Source organism: Chiloscyllium plagiosum, unplaced genomic scaffold (assembly GCF_037043375.1).
Source record: "Chiloscyllium plagiosum isolate Xiang-an unplaced genomic scaffold, Cpla_swu_hap1 HiC_scaffold_33, whole genome shotgun sequence".
NCBI classification, from domain to species: domain Eukaryota; kingdom Metazoa; phylum Chordata; class Chondrichthyes; order Orectolobiformes; family Hemiscylliidae; genus Chiloscyllium; species Chiloscyllium plagiosum.
This window is the reverse complement of record NW_028270171.1, coordinates 67,042,812-67,057,607: the sequence shown is the minus strand read 5'-3', so window position 1 is coordinate 67,057,607 and position 14,796 is coordinate 67,042,812. Positions and strand designations below refer to the sequence as shown.

General features: G+C 43.1%; 1 pseudogene; it reads left to right on the top strand.

Annotated features, from left to right (window-relative positions):
• Nucleotides 1–14,796, top strand: part of LOC148141520 (putative G protein-coupled receptor 139) — a 36,976-nt pseudogene that overhangs the window by 2,964 nt on the left and 19,216 nt on the right.

Below are 14,796 nucleotides of genomic sequence, written 5' to 3'. Positions count from 1 at the left end.
TTGTTTATCCCTGTTTGCTAAAGATATTTCATGACCCATGTTAGCCCTCTGAATTGCTTGTTTCAGATTTGTTGTCCTTTCCTGTTATTCTTTGAAAGCTTCGTCTGTTCTTAGTCACCTAGACTTTATGTATGCTTCCTTTTTCCTCTTAGCTAGTTTTACAATTTCATCTGTCATTTATGGTTCCCTAATCTTGCCATTTCTATCCTTCATTTTCACAGAGACATGCTTGCCTGCACTCTAATGAACTTCTATTTAAAAGCCTCACACATATCAAGTGTAGATTTCCCTTCAACAGCAGCTCCCAATCCAAATTCCCCACTTCCTGCCGAATTTTGCTATAGTTGGCTTTCCCCCAATTTATCACTTTTTCTTTAGGACCACTCTTGTTTTTGTCCATGAATATTCTCAAACTTACAGAATTGTGATCACTATTTCCAAAGTAATCCCCACCTGAAACCCCAACCACCTGGCTGGGCTCATTCCCCAATTCCAGGTTCAGTATGGCCCCTTCCCAAGTTGGACGATTTACATACTGCTCTATAAAACCGTCCTGGATGCTGTGAACAAATTCTACTCTCTTGAGACCTCTAACACTGGGTGAATCCCAGCCAATGTTGAGAAAGTTAAAATCTCACATCACCACAATCCTGTTGCTACATCTTTCATAATATGTGCAAATACTTGTGCCTCTGTCTCATGCTCGCTGTTGGAAGGCCTGTAGTACAGCCTCAACATTGTTACGGCACACTTCCTATCTCTGAGCTCTGTCCGTATTGCCTCACTGCTCGAGTCCTCCATAGTGCCCTCCCAACACAGCTGTGATGTCTTCTCTGATCAGTAATGCAACTCCTCCACCACTTTTACCTCCCTCTCTATCCCACCTAAAGCATTGTTATCCTGGGATATTTAGTTGCCAATCATACCCTTCCCTCAATCAGGTCTCAGTAAAAGCAGGAACATCATACTCCCAGGTACTAATCCAAACCCTAAGTTCATCTGCCTTACCTACTACACTTCTCGGATTAAAACAAACGTACCCCAGACCACCAGTCCCCTTGTGTTCATCATCTGCTCCCTGCCTACAACTCCCCTTACTCACAATGACTTCATGATCTAGTTCCTTACAGTCTTTAGTTACTACCTCTTACTGTCCACTAACCTCCTCATTTGGTTCCCACCCCCTTTACACATTAGCTATATCAACATCCAAACCAGTCCAGTTATCATTGTGAACTGAAAGTGCTGTTCTGAAAGGGGTTTACTGGAACTGTTTGTTCAGTGACCGTGATTGATGTCAGTCTCCATTGATTCTAATTATGTCACTGAAGGCTTTCCCTTTCCTTTTACTAAGGGGTTTCTCTCAATGTAGCATCGGATGCATCATCTCTAACACTAAGAGGAATCAGCAGCTGCAGAGACAGGGAGAAGAGAGATCAGAATCTGAGAACAATAGACTGGAATGTTCCAACAATGGATCAGAATCTGAGAACAATGGATTGGAATGTTACAACAATTGACAGGAGATTATCCGCTGGCCTTGTCTATCTTACCTTTCCGTGGGCATCATTAACAATGCGGATACAAGCTGTACTTATGATTATTCAGGCGGGTTACTATCCCATCCTTTCTCTGTCCATTTACAATTTGGAGGTGTCGGTGATGGACTGGGGTGGACAAAGTTAAAAATCAGTCAGCAACATGTTATTGTCTAACAGGATTATTTGAAAGTGCTAGCGTTTGGAGGGCTGCCCCTTCATCAGGTGGCACAAACACTCGATGAAGGAGCAGTGCTTCAAAAACTTGTGCTTCCAAATAAACCAGTTGCACTATAACCAGATGCTGTGTGATTTTTAACTCTGTCCATTTATTAATTCCATAAACTATGGTGAACATCTTTGCTATTTCCGTTATTAATATTTGGCAAAGATGACAACTATTATCTTCAGCTTCAATGAAATGTCCATTTGTTATTCATGAATTTCCGGTCCCTACTTCACAAAAGCTGAGAACAAGACTGTTCACAATATCGAATGTCTTTTTTGCCCTGAGTTGATTTATTAGATTAGATTCCCTACAGTGTCGAAACAGGCCCTTCAGCCCAACCAGTCCACCAACCCTCCAAAGAGTATCCCACCCAGACCCATTTCCCTCTGACTAATGCTCCCAACACTATGGGCAATTTAGCATGGCCAATTCACCTGACCTACACATCTTTGGACTTTATGTCTTTGTATTCTCTCCATTATCAAACCTGTCCACTACGATTCTCCATCTCTGCTGCTGCTGAATAAATCATTGTCTACACTTTGATAAAATTTAGGTTTTCCAGTTCCAGTTCTCTTCTGGTCACTTTCCCAATTATAAATATTTCAATCACAAACTTTTTCTTGTCTCTCAATTGACTTCACGATAGGGACACTGTGTCCAAGTAGTGTTGTCACTGGACAGATAATTCAGAGACACAGGTGATGACATGAAACATGCTGTTTCGAATTCTATGAGGAGAAAGTGAGGTCTGCAGATGCTGGAGATCAGAGCTGAAAATGTGTTGCTGGAAAAGCGCAGCAGGTCAGGCAGCATCCAGGGAACAGGAGAATCGACATTTCGGGCATTCCTGAAGAAGGGCTTATGCCCGAAACGTCGATTCTCCTGTTCCATGGATGCTGCCTGACCTGCTGCGCTTTTCCAGCAACACATTTTCAGCTCTGTTTCGAATTCTACCAGAGTTGATGGCAAAACCTATATTCAACTGATCACAATTAGAATAAAAATTGAATTTCACTGCTAACAACCATAAAATCAGCAGCATTTTGTTTAAAATTTGTTTCACTGATGTCCTTTGGCAAGGAAATCTGACATTACTGCCTGGTCTGGATTCAGTGTGACCTGAGACCTACAAAAATACAGTTTGCTCTGTACTGCCTTGTGGAATGGTCTCACAGTCAAGGGCAATTAGTGATGGTCGACAAATGCTCCCCTTGTCAGTGATGCCGATGTCCCATCAAATAACAAAATTAAGGTTAAATCAAACAAAGGAAGGTGCTGCAGATCTAAAGTGAAACGAAACACCAAGTGCTGGGGAAACTGAGGAGATTTGGAAGCCTCTGCCGAGAGAAAAACAGAATTAGCATTTTTCAGTCCACTGACCGTATATCAGAACTGAAAGCAGCTGGGAAATAATGTGATTTATGCGGGTGACATTGATGTTTGTTTTAAAGGAGAGAAGGAATGAGTTGAATAGGTGGAGAAAGAGAGAGATAGAAAAAAGAAGGAGCAAACAAAGAGTTTGTTGATGGAAAAGAAATAAAATGTGGTTTTATTTTTCGCCTTTTTTTCTATATTCTTGAATATCATTCCCATGTTGTAATATATCCAAATTCCTGTTTAAAGTGAGTTCTGTCTTCTCTGTATCTCTTCCCTGAGTGAGGTAATTGTCTTTTATTCATTAATGGGGTGTGGGAGTTGCTGACTCTTTAGTTGCCCTTGAAAGGTTGGTGAGCTGCCTTCTAGAACCACTGCAGTCCACGAACTGTAAATTGCCGCTGCACAGGTCTGTTTGGTTCATTTCTTTCAGGATTTGCAGTGATTGATATAGATGTGAAGCTGACTTAGCCATTTCAAAGGGCAATTGAGAGTCAATAATATTTCTGTGAGTCTGGAGTCACAGGTAGGCCAGACCAGATAAATATGACAGATTTCCTTTCCTGAAAGATATCAGTCAACCAAATAGTTTCCCTGAGAATCAACAATAGCTTCATAGTTTCATTAGAATCTTCATTCCAGAAATTTTATTGAATTCAAATTCCACAACCTGCAATAGTGACATTCAAATTCGGGTCTGGTTGATTACCTGGGTTCCTCGGTAAATAGCCTAGATATAATACTCCTAGATCATCATCTCTCTAGCATCACCGATCATCTCCAACAACAGTAATGGTGTTGCTGTTCTCTAAACAAAAAATTGTGTAGTTGCATTTCAACTACTTCTGTGGAAAGCAGACATTTCAGGTTACTGGGACTGGGTAGAGATGTAATGGCTTATCAACCAGGAAAAGAAACGGAGAATTAGATTACTTACAGTGTAGAAACAGGTCCTTCGGCCCAACGAGTCCACACCGACCTTCCGAAGAGCAGCCCACCCAGACCCATTCCCCTACATTTACCCCTTCACCTAACACTACGGGCAATTTAACATGACCAATTCACCTAACCTGCACATCTTTGGACTGTGGGAGGAAACCAGAGCAACCGAAGGAAACCACGCAGACACGGGGAGAATGTGCAAACTCCACACATACAGTTGCCTGAGGCAGGAATTGAACCCGGGTCTCTAGCGTTGTGAGGCAGCAGTGCTAATCAATGTGCCACCGTGCTGCCCACAACCACTGTGCCACCTTGCGGCCACAACCACTGTGCCATCGTGCCACTGAGAGAAAGCATTTTCAATACTGAGTGGGTACGTCATGCATACAGAAATTTGTCTTGCTTCTGTCACTGGAAAATCAGTGGAAGTTCTGTGGAAGGTTTATGTTGTCAGCTGCTGCATTCATTCGAGGAGACTTGAGGGTCTGGTGACCCTACTCTGGATGACTATCCTGGTGTATGAACTAGTTGAGCTCCTAGAACAAAACTAAGAACAAAGAAAACTACAGCACAGGAACAAGCCCTCCAAGTCTGTGCTGATCCAGATCCTCCAGCTAAACCTGTCACCTATTTTCTCAGTGTCTGTATCCCGTTGCTCCCTGCCCATTCATGTATCAGTCCAGATACATGACACTTAAATGACACTCGTGCCTGTCTCTACCACCTCCACTGATAACGCGTTCCAGGCACCCACCGTCCTCTGCATAAAGAACATTCCATGCATAACTCTCCTAAACTTTTCCCCTCTGACTTTGAACTCGTGACGTCTTGTAATTGAGTCCCCCACTCTAGGAAAAAGCTTCTTGCTGTCCACCTTGTCTGTGCCTCTCATGATTTTGTAGACCTCAATCAGGTCCCCCCGAACCTTAGGCTTTTTAATGAAAATAATACTTATCTACTCAACATCTCTCCATAGCTAGCACCCTCCATACCAGGCAACATCTTGGTGAACCTCCTCTACATCCACTCCAAAGCAGCCATATCCTTTTGGTAATGCGATGAACAGAACTGTATGCGTATTCCAAATGTGGCCGAATCAAAATCTTATACAACTGTAATATGACCTGCCAACTCTTGTACTCAATATCCAGTCCGATGAAGGAAAACATGCCGTACGCCTTCTTGACCACTCTGTTGACTTGTGTTGCCACCTTCAGGGAACAATGAACCTGAAAACCCAGATCTCTCCGTATGCCAATTTTCCCTGGGACTTTTCCATTTACTGCATAGTTTGCACTTGAATTGGATCTTCCAAAATGCATCACCTCACTTTTTTCCAGATTGAAGTCCATCTGCCATTTCTCCATCCAACTCTCCAATCTATCTATATTTTGCTGTATTCTCTGACAGTCTCCTTCACTATCTGCTCCTCCACTAACCTTTGTGTCATCTGCAGACCAAATATATATATTCCTCCAGATCATTTATGAATATCACAAATAATGGTGGTCCCAGCATGTATCCCTGTGGAACACCACTGGGCACAGTTCTCCATTTTGAGAAACTCCCTTCCACTTCTCTCTGTCTCCTGTCAGTTTGTTGTCCATCTTGCATGGGGCACACCGTTGACCCCTTCACTTTTTTCATCAGCCTACCATGGGGAACCTTATCAAATTCCTTACTGAAGTCCACGTATAAAACTTCTACAACCCTTCTTTCATCAATCAACTTTGTCACTTCCTCCAAGAATTCTATTAAGTTGGTAAAACATGACCTTCCTTGTACAAAACTATATTGCCTATCACTGATAAGCCAATTTTCTTCCAAATGGGAATAGATCCAATCCCTCAGTATCTTCTCCAGCAGCTTCCCTACCTCTGATGTCAGGCTCATTTGTCTATAATTACCTGGATTATCCCTGGTAACCTCCTGAAACAAGTGAACAACATTAGCAATTTTCCAGTCCTCAGGGACCTCACCCTTGTACAAGGTTGCTGCAAAGATATCTGTTAAGGCACCAGCTATTTCCTCTCTTGCTTCTCTCAGTAACCTGGGAGAAATTCCATCCGAACCTGGGGTCTTGTCCATCTTAATGCCTTTTAGAATACCCAATACTTCATTCCTCCTTTTGCCGACTTAACCGAGAGCAATCCAACATCTATACCAAAACTCAGCATCCATCACATCTCTCTCCTCGGTAAATACCAATGTGAAGTACTCATTAAGAATCTCACCCATTTTCTCTGACTCCATACCTAGCTTTCCTCCTTGAATGGGCCAACCATTTCTCTAGTTACTTCCTTGGTCCTTATGTATGAATAAAAGGCTTTGAAATTTTCCTTAACTCTGTTTGCTAAACATATCTCATGACCCCTTTTCGCCCTCTTAATTCCTCATTTCACATTGGTCTTACATTCCCAAATTCTTCAAAAGCTTCATCTGATTTCAGTCACCTCGACTAAATGTATGCTTCCTTTTTCCTTTTAGCTATTGTCACAATTTCACCTATCATCTATGATTCCCTCGTCTTGCCATTTTAAACCCTCATTTTCACAGGAACATTTCTCTCCTGCACTCTAATCAACCGCTCTTTCATAGCTTCCCGCATATCAATTGTGGATTTGCCCTCAAACATCTGCTCCCAATATACATTCGCCAGCTTCTGCTGAATTTTGATTTATTTGCCCTTCTCCCAACTTTGCACTCTTCCTTTAGGACCACTCTTATCTTTGTCCATGGAGTATTCTCAAAATTACAGAATTGTGATCACTACTCCCAAAGTTATCACCAACTGAAGCCTCAATCACCTGGCTCATTCCCCAAAACCAGGTTCAGTATGGCCCTTGCCCGAGGTGGAGTATTTACATACACCTCTATAAAACGCTCCTGGATGCTCCTAACAAATTCTGCTCCATCTAAACCTCTAACACTAAGTGAATTGCAGTCAATGTTGGGAAAATTAAAATCTCACATCACCACCTCCCTGTTTCTCCTACATCTTTCCATAACTGTTAGCATCTTTTTACGTCTATCTTATGCTCGCTGTTGGGAGGCATGTAGTACAGCCCCAATATTGTTACTGCACCCTTCCTATCTCTGAGCTCTGCCCATATTGCCTCACTGCTCGAGTCATCCACAGTCCCCTCCTTCAGCATAGCTGTGATATCCTCTCTGACCAGTAATGCAACTCCTCCACTCCTTTTACCTCCCTCTCCATCCCACCTGAAGCATTGGTATCCTTGAGTATTTAGTTGCCAATCATGCCCTTCCCTCAACCAAGTCTCAGTAATAGCAGGAACATCATACTCCCAGGTACTAATCCAAACCCTAAGTTCATCTGCTTTACCTACTACACGGCTTGTATAAAAACAAATGACCTCAGATCACCAGTCCCTTTGCGATCATTATCTGCTCCCTGCGTACTGTTCTCGTTAGTCACGCTGACTTCATTATCTAGTTCCTTACAGTCTTTAGTCACTACCTCCTTACTGTCCACTAACCTCCTCATTTAGTTTCCATCCCCCACCACATTAGTCTAAACCCTCCCCAACAGCGTTAGCAAATGCACCCCGAGGACATTGGTTGCAGTCCTATCCAGGTGTAGACTATCCAGTTTGTAATAGTCCCACCTCCCCCAGAACAGGTCCCAATGTCCCAAAAATTTGAACCCCTCCCTCCTGCTCCATCTCTAAAGCCGCCCATTCATCCTGCCGATTCTATCATTTCTACTCTGACTAGCGCGTGGTGAGATTACTACCTCTGAGGTCCTACTTTTTAACTTGGCTCCTAACTCCCTAAACTCTGCTTGTGGGACGTCATCCCATTTGTTTCCAATATCACTGGCGCCTATAAACTCTGGTGTAAACCCCTAAATGCATCATGACAGCTGGCTGTTCACCCTCCCCTTCAGAACTTTCTTAGACATCCCTGACCCATGCACCTGGGAGGCAACATACCATTCAGGAGTCTCAGTTTTGACCACAGAACCACCTATCTACTCCCTTACAATTGAATACCCTATGAATATAACCCTTCCAGTCTTGTTCCTGCCCTTCTGTACGTCAGAGCCAGCCATGGTGTCATGAACCTGGCTACTGCCGCCTTCCCCTGGTGACCCATCTCCCCTAACAGTATCCAAAATGGTATACCTGAATTGGAAGGAAATGACCGCAGGGCACTGCCTTCCTGCTCTTTCTCTGCCTTTTGGTCACCCATTCCCTCTCTGCCTCAGCAATCAATCCTAATCTGCATTGTGACCAATTCACTAAATGTGCTATCCACGACCCCATCAGCATCGCGGTTGCTCCAAAGTGAGTCCATCTGCAACTACAGAGCCATCATACGATCTAACAAGAGCTGCAGCTGGACACACATCTTGCATATGAAGGTGTCTGGGACATCAGCCGCATCCCTGAACTCCCACATTGAGCAAGAAGAGCATAACATAGATCTGAGATCTCCTGCCATCTTAGCTTAGATAAATGAAAAAGGAAAGAAAAAGTTTTTACAAATCACAAAACTAAAAAAAAGAAAAACCCAATCAAATCAGTCCCTTCATCCAAATTATGAAAAGAGATTATAAATCGTTGATGACATTACACTGATCCCTGAAGCACTTTACAAAATTGCAGCTTTTCAATGTGAAAATAACCACTGATCCCTGCGTTTTGTTTCCTGTTAGTTAACAAGGGGTCACTGAACAAGGAGCTGGTCACAGAGTAGTGTCACCTCCTTCAACACGACCTGCAGCTTCACACCGGGAGGAGGGCCGTGCTGCCAGTGACTGTTAGGGTCATTGTTTCATTGAGCTTCTCTGTTCCAGAACTTTACAGATTGGAGCGGGTGACATATTGATTCGGTCCCAGTACGTCAACATCAATGTCATCATTCGGTGATGGTGACATATGGTAAATGAGGTTAATGCAATGTTTTCTCCCTCAGCAGGGAGATGCCGGTTGTATCCTCGTTTTCCCAGTCTTGCAGGATCCCTGATGGGGTATATGACTCTGCGGGGTCCCCATGCGGAGAGGTAGAGGAATTGAAGGAACTCTCACTCCATTAATGTTGGATTGTGACCACGTTGGTGAATACCCATTATCCTGGCAACAGTCACAGCCTCTTCATTCAGAAGCAGTCAGCCATTCCCATCATCTTCAGGTCTCCACGTAAAAAGGAAGGATGGCCTCTCGGATAAAGGCCAGTCCCTTGATACATCATTCAATATATCCTCCCCTTCACCACTCACTACCACTAAACAACCACATGAAAATATCCCGTGTGCACTGTCAGCAATGGAGCTACTGGAACCGTCAGGGAGATGGAACAATGCTTCCGATGTCTGAGTGGGTCGGAGTGAATTCTCCAGTACACACTTTACCACTGAGTCATCCTTCAATACACACTGTACCACTAAGTCCTGTTAATGTCTCTCCATTTATGTAAAATACTACCTTACATTCTTCCAGAAAAGTACGATGGCAGCTTATATAACACATTATATTCCACCTGCCAAACTATTATCCAATGACTTTACCTGTATATACCCATTTGCCGACTCTTCACCTTCTCTTGATAATTTAACTTCCTGCTTATCTTACAGTCATCGCCAAACTTAGTTACAATATATTTGGTCCACTCCTCCTAATCAAGGATGTAGATTATCAATAGTTGAGAACCCAGATCTGGTTACTGTGGGACTGCTTTGGTTACATTCTGTCAAACTCATCAAGACTGATTTATCTCGAATGCATCCTTCCTGTTTGATAACCAGCCTGCCCCCATTCCACTGTAATGCATTTGAAGGACCGAATAAGAACAAGGAGCATAGGTCAGCAATTCAGCCCCATGTCCCTGCTCTGCCATTCAGTATAATCATGACTGATGTCCTTTCGGTCACATTTTCACTTTCCTAACATCACTCCATAACACTCCACTTACTAAATGTTCCCTGCATTCAATGTATACTGGGTTAATGAATTACAGTGATTCATTACAAAGATTCACAACACTTTGAAAAAACTAAGTACTCCTCACCCCTGTTTCATATTTGCTCCACGTTTTCCAAAAACTATGATCTCTTGTTCTACATAGGTCCACAGGAGCTAATATCCACTCCACATCTCCAGTGACAATCGCCTTTAGCATCTTACATACTTCAATGAGATCTCCTTTCATTCTTTTAAACTCTCAAGAATAAAAGGTTGAACTACCAAATCTCTCACCATAAGACCTAGTCGTCATCCCTGGAATCAATCCAGTGAACCTCTTCTGATCTGCCTCCACTGCAAAAACATCCCCCATCTCATCAGGCCATCCAAACTATACTCTAGTTGTGGGCTCACTGATGACTTGCATAGTTGCAGTAACATTTCCATGTGTCTATAATCTATCCTTCGAGAAATAAATGCTGAAATTGCACTTCTCATTACCTGCTGTACCTGCAAGTGAGTTTTCTGTGATGTGTACGAGGAAACCCAGGTCCCTCTGTTCCTAAGCACGCTGACATTTCTCTCCGTTTAGATAAGGAATTGTCTGTCTAGTTCTCTGACCAAAATGAATAACCTCATACTTATCCACATTAAATTTCATCTGCCAAATCTTGTTCCATTTGCCTAACCTGTTGGTAAATTTCAACCTACTTTTCCAACTAATTCAGTGTTATGTGAAAGTTTGAATCGAATATTTTCTATCCCCTTATCCAAGTAATAAGGCAGATTGCAAATAGTTTAGGGTTGGGAACTGAAATCTATCGTGCCCCAAAAGTTGTCAACCAGAAAATGACCCATCCATTCCCTGACAGAATACCCTGACCTTTACTATAGTCATGGGGAGGGATAGGAGCACACTGTATGGGCAAGTATTTAATTGGGGGAAGGGAAATTGCAATGCTATTAGGCAGAAATTGTGGAGCATAAATTGGGAACAGATATTCTCAGGGAAATTACCAACAGCAACGTGGAGGTTGTTAAGAGAGCACTTGCTGCGGGAGCTGGACAGGTTTGTCCCACTGAGGCAAGGAAAGGATGGTAGAGTGAAGGAACCTTGGGTGACAAGGGATGTCAAACATCTAGTCAAGAGGAAGAAGGAAGCTTAGTTAAGGTTGAGGAAGCAAGGATCAGACAGGGCTCTGGAGGATTACAAGGTAGCTGGGAAGGAACTGAAGAATGGACTTAGAGCTACAAGGGGTCATGAAAAAGCCTGGGCGAGACGGATGAAGGAAAATCCGAAGGCATTCTACACTTAGGTGAGGAACAAGAAGATGGCCAGAGTGAAGGGAGGGCCAATTAGGGATAGTAGAGGGAACTCGTGTCAGGAGTTGCAGGAGGTAGGAGAATTATGAATACTTTGCTTCAGTATTCACTACTGAGAGAGACCTGTTCGTTTGTGAGGACAATGTGAGACAGGCTGATATGCTCAAACAGTTTGATGTTAAGAGGGAGGTTGTGCTTGAACTTTCGAAACGCATGAGGATAGGTAAGTCGCCAGGGTCAGCTGGCATATGCCCAAAGTTAATACAGGAAGCGAGGAAAGAGATTGCTGCACCTTTGTGTCCGCGTTGTCCACTGGGGTAGTACCAGATGGGTAGAGGATGGCACATGCTCAAAGTAGGGAATATGGACAACCATGGGATTTACAGACCAGTTGGTCTTAAATCTTTGCTGGGCAAATTATTGGAGACGATTCTGAGAGACAGGGATTCATGATTATTTGGAAAAGTATAGTTTGATTAGTGATAGTCAATATGGCTTTGTGAGGGGCAGGTCATGCCTTACAAGCCTTATTGAATTATTTGAGGACGTGACAAAATGCATTGATGAAGGTAGAAAATTGGATATAGTTTATATGGATTTTATCAAGGCATTTGAAAAGGCTTATCCAGAAAGTCAGGGGCATGGGATACAGGGAAATTTGGCAGCCTGGATACCAAAGTGGCTGGCCCATAGAAGACAAAGGGTGGTGATAGATGGAAAGTATTCAGCCTGGAGCTGGTGACCAATGGTGTTCCACAGTAATCTATTCTGGGACCTCTGCTCTTTGTGATTTTTATTAATGATGTGGATGAGGAATTGGAAGGGTGGGTTAGTAAGTTTGTTGATGACATGAAGGTTGGTGTAGTTGTGGATAGTGTGGAGGACTGTTGTGAGTTGCAACGGGCCATTGACAAGTGCAGAACTGGACTGAGAATTGGCATTTGGAGTTCAACCTGGAAAAGTGTGAAATGATTCATTTTGGAAGATCAAATGTGAATGCAGATTGATAGGGTTAAAGGCAGGAATCTTGGCAGTGTGAGGAACAGAGGGATCTTGGGGTCCACGTCCATAAATCCCTCAAAATTGTCACCCAAATTGATATCATTGTCAAGAAGGCATATGGTGTGTTGGATTTATTAGCAGGGGGATTGGGTTTAAAAGCTGCAAGGTTATGCTGCAGCTCTGTAAAGCCCTGGTTTGACCACACTTGGAATATTGTGTTCAGATCTGGTTGCCTCATTATAGGAAGGATAGAACATAGAACATAGAACATAGAAGAATACAGCGCAGTACAGGCCCTTCGGCCCTCGACGTTGCGCCGATCCAAGCCCACCTAACCTACACTAGCCCACTATCCTCCATATGCCTATCCAATGCCCGCTTAAATGCCCATAATGAGGGAGAGTCCACCACTGCTACTGGCAGGGCATTCCATGAACTCACGACTCGCTGAGTAAAGAAGCGAGATGTGGAAGTTTTAGAGAGCATGGGAGGAGATTTATCCATCACAAAACAATGCTGACTCTGATGGATATGGTTTGACTTTGCAAATCTCCTGTCATTAATTACTTGATAATTGATTTCAATATCTTGTGTTAAATCCTAATATTTTGCACACAGATCTTTTATTCTCTATTGAAGATTAAGTTCTTCCCTTTCTATGACCATCACATTCCCTTTCAATCCCTTTGTTAAACAGCTCAAGGTTTTAAAGGTCTGCTCTGATTGCTGTGGCTGAGGCAGGAGTGGCTGAATGGACTCATTCCCTTCTTGGCTTGCAAACTCGATCGGTTGAATGACCTCCTGGTGTTCCTACTTGGTAGTCTTGGTGGCCTGAATGTCTTTTTCTTATTCCTGAATAAGAGGTGCAAGGTCTGCCTGTCCTCCTGTTGATGTGTATGAGGCTTGAGGGCTTATTGGAATTTTTCAATTGCTGTGTGACAGTTTGAAAGGCTGAAGTGTCCCCTCATATTTCTCCATAACAGGCTTGTGAATGGTCTCCTGCATCCTTGGATTGGGATTGAGGGACTGGATAGTCTTCTGCTCCTCCCATACAGCAGACATGTGGCTGAATGAACTCCTTCTTTCCTGTCAAAAAATCTCAAGTTGTTATGTGCCCTTGTCCAATTACTATGCGATAGTGTCAATGAATTGAATGGCCCCCTCTTATTCCAGGATGCCATTCTCCAGTCACATTGGCCTTGTCCATTTCCTGTGTCACAGGACAAGGGTCAAGACGAGGCTGGATAGAATGATGCTGTTGTGGTGTAACAGGATATTGGTACTGCATGGCTGACTCTGGGCCCAGTGTTATAGGCTCGAGGGGCTGATTGGCCTCCTCCTGTATCTGTACATCATGCTCCTGGGCCCGAACGGCCGAAATTCCCACAGAGCTCTAGGGTACACCTGATCAGGTCCTGGAGATTTATCCACCTTCATGCAATTTAAGATATCCACCACCTCCTCCTCTGGGATATGGACATTTTTCAAGATGTCACCATCTATTGCCCGGAATTCTATATCTTCCATGTCCTTCTCCACGGTAAACACTGATGCAAAATACTCGTTTAGTAAATCCCCATCTCCTGCGGTTCCACACATCGGCTGCCTTGCTGATCTTTGAGGGGGTTTGTTCTCTCCCTAGTTGACCATTTGTCCTTACTGTATTTATGAAATCCCTTTAGATTCTCCTTAACTCTATTTGCCAAAGCTATCTCAAGTCTCCTATTAGTCCTCTTGATTTCCCTCTTAAGAATGATCTGACTGCCCTTATACTCTTCTAAGGATTCACCCCATCGCTGCTGTTGTACCTGGCATATATTTCCTTTTCTTTTGACAAAACCTCAATTTGTCTGGTCATCCAGCATTCCCTACGTCTACCAGACTTGCCTTTCACCCCACCAGGAACATACTTCCCATTTTCCAGCCATCCCCTCACCTGCAAACATCAGCTCCCTCCAATCAATGTTGGAAAGTTCTTGCCTATTACCATCAAAATTGGCCTTCCTCCAAGTCATGCAAGCCGTGAAAGGCAATTTGGCTTCAATGAATTGAAAAGTACATGGCAAAGATTTAATGGAAGACGTTTAATGTCTGTTATTTATAGTAACACTGTAAGGTGTACAAATACATTTATGATTTGAAGATGCCGGTGTTGGACTGGCAAAGTTAAAAATCGCACAACATCAGGGTTATAGTCCAACAGGTTCAATTGGAAGCACTAGCTTTTGGAGCGCTGCTCCTTCATCTCGTGGTCGTGGAGTATAAGATTGTAAGACACAGAATTTATAGCAAAAGTTTGTAGTGTGATGTAACTTAAATTAAATATTGAAAAAGACCTTCATTATGTCTCTCATCTATTAGAATGACCACATTGGTTTCAGTTTTTTCGCATGTAAATCACAAAACCTTTTTTTAAAAGTTACATTCTCAAGTGAACTTTAGCAATTGGTGGATGGCA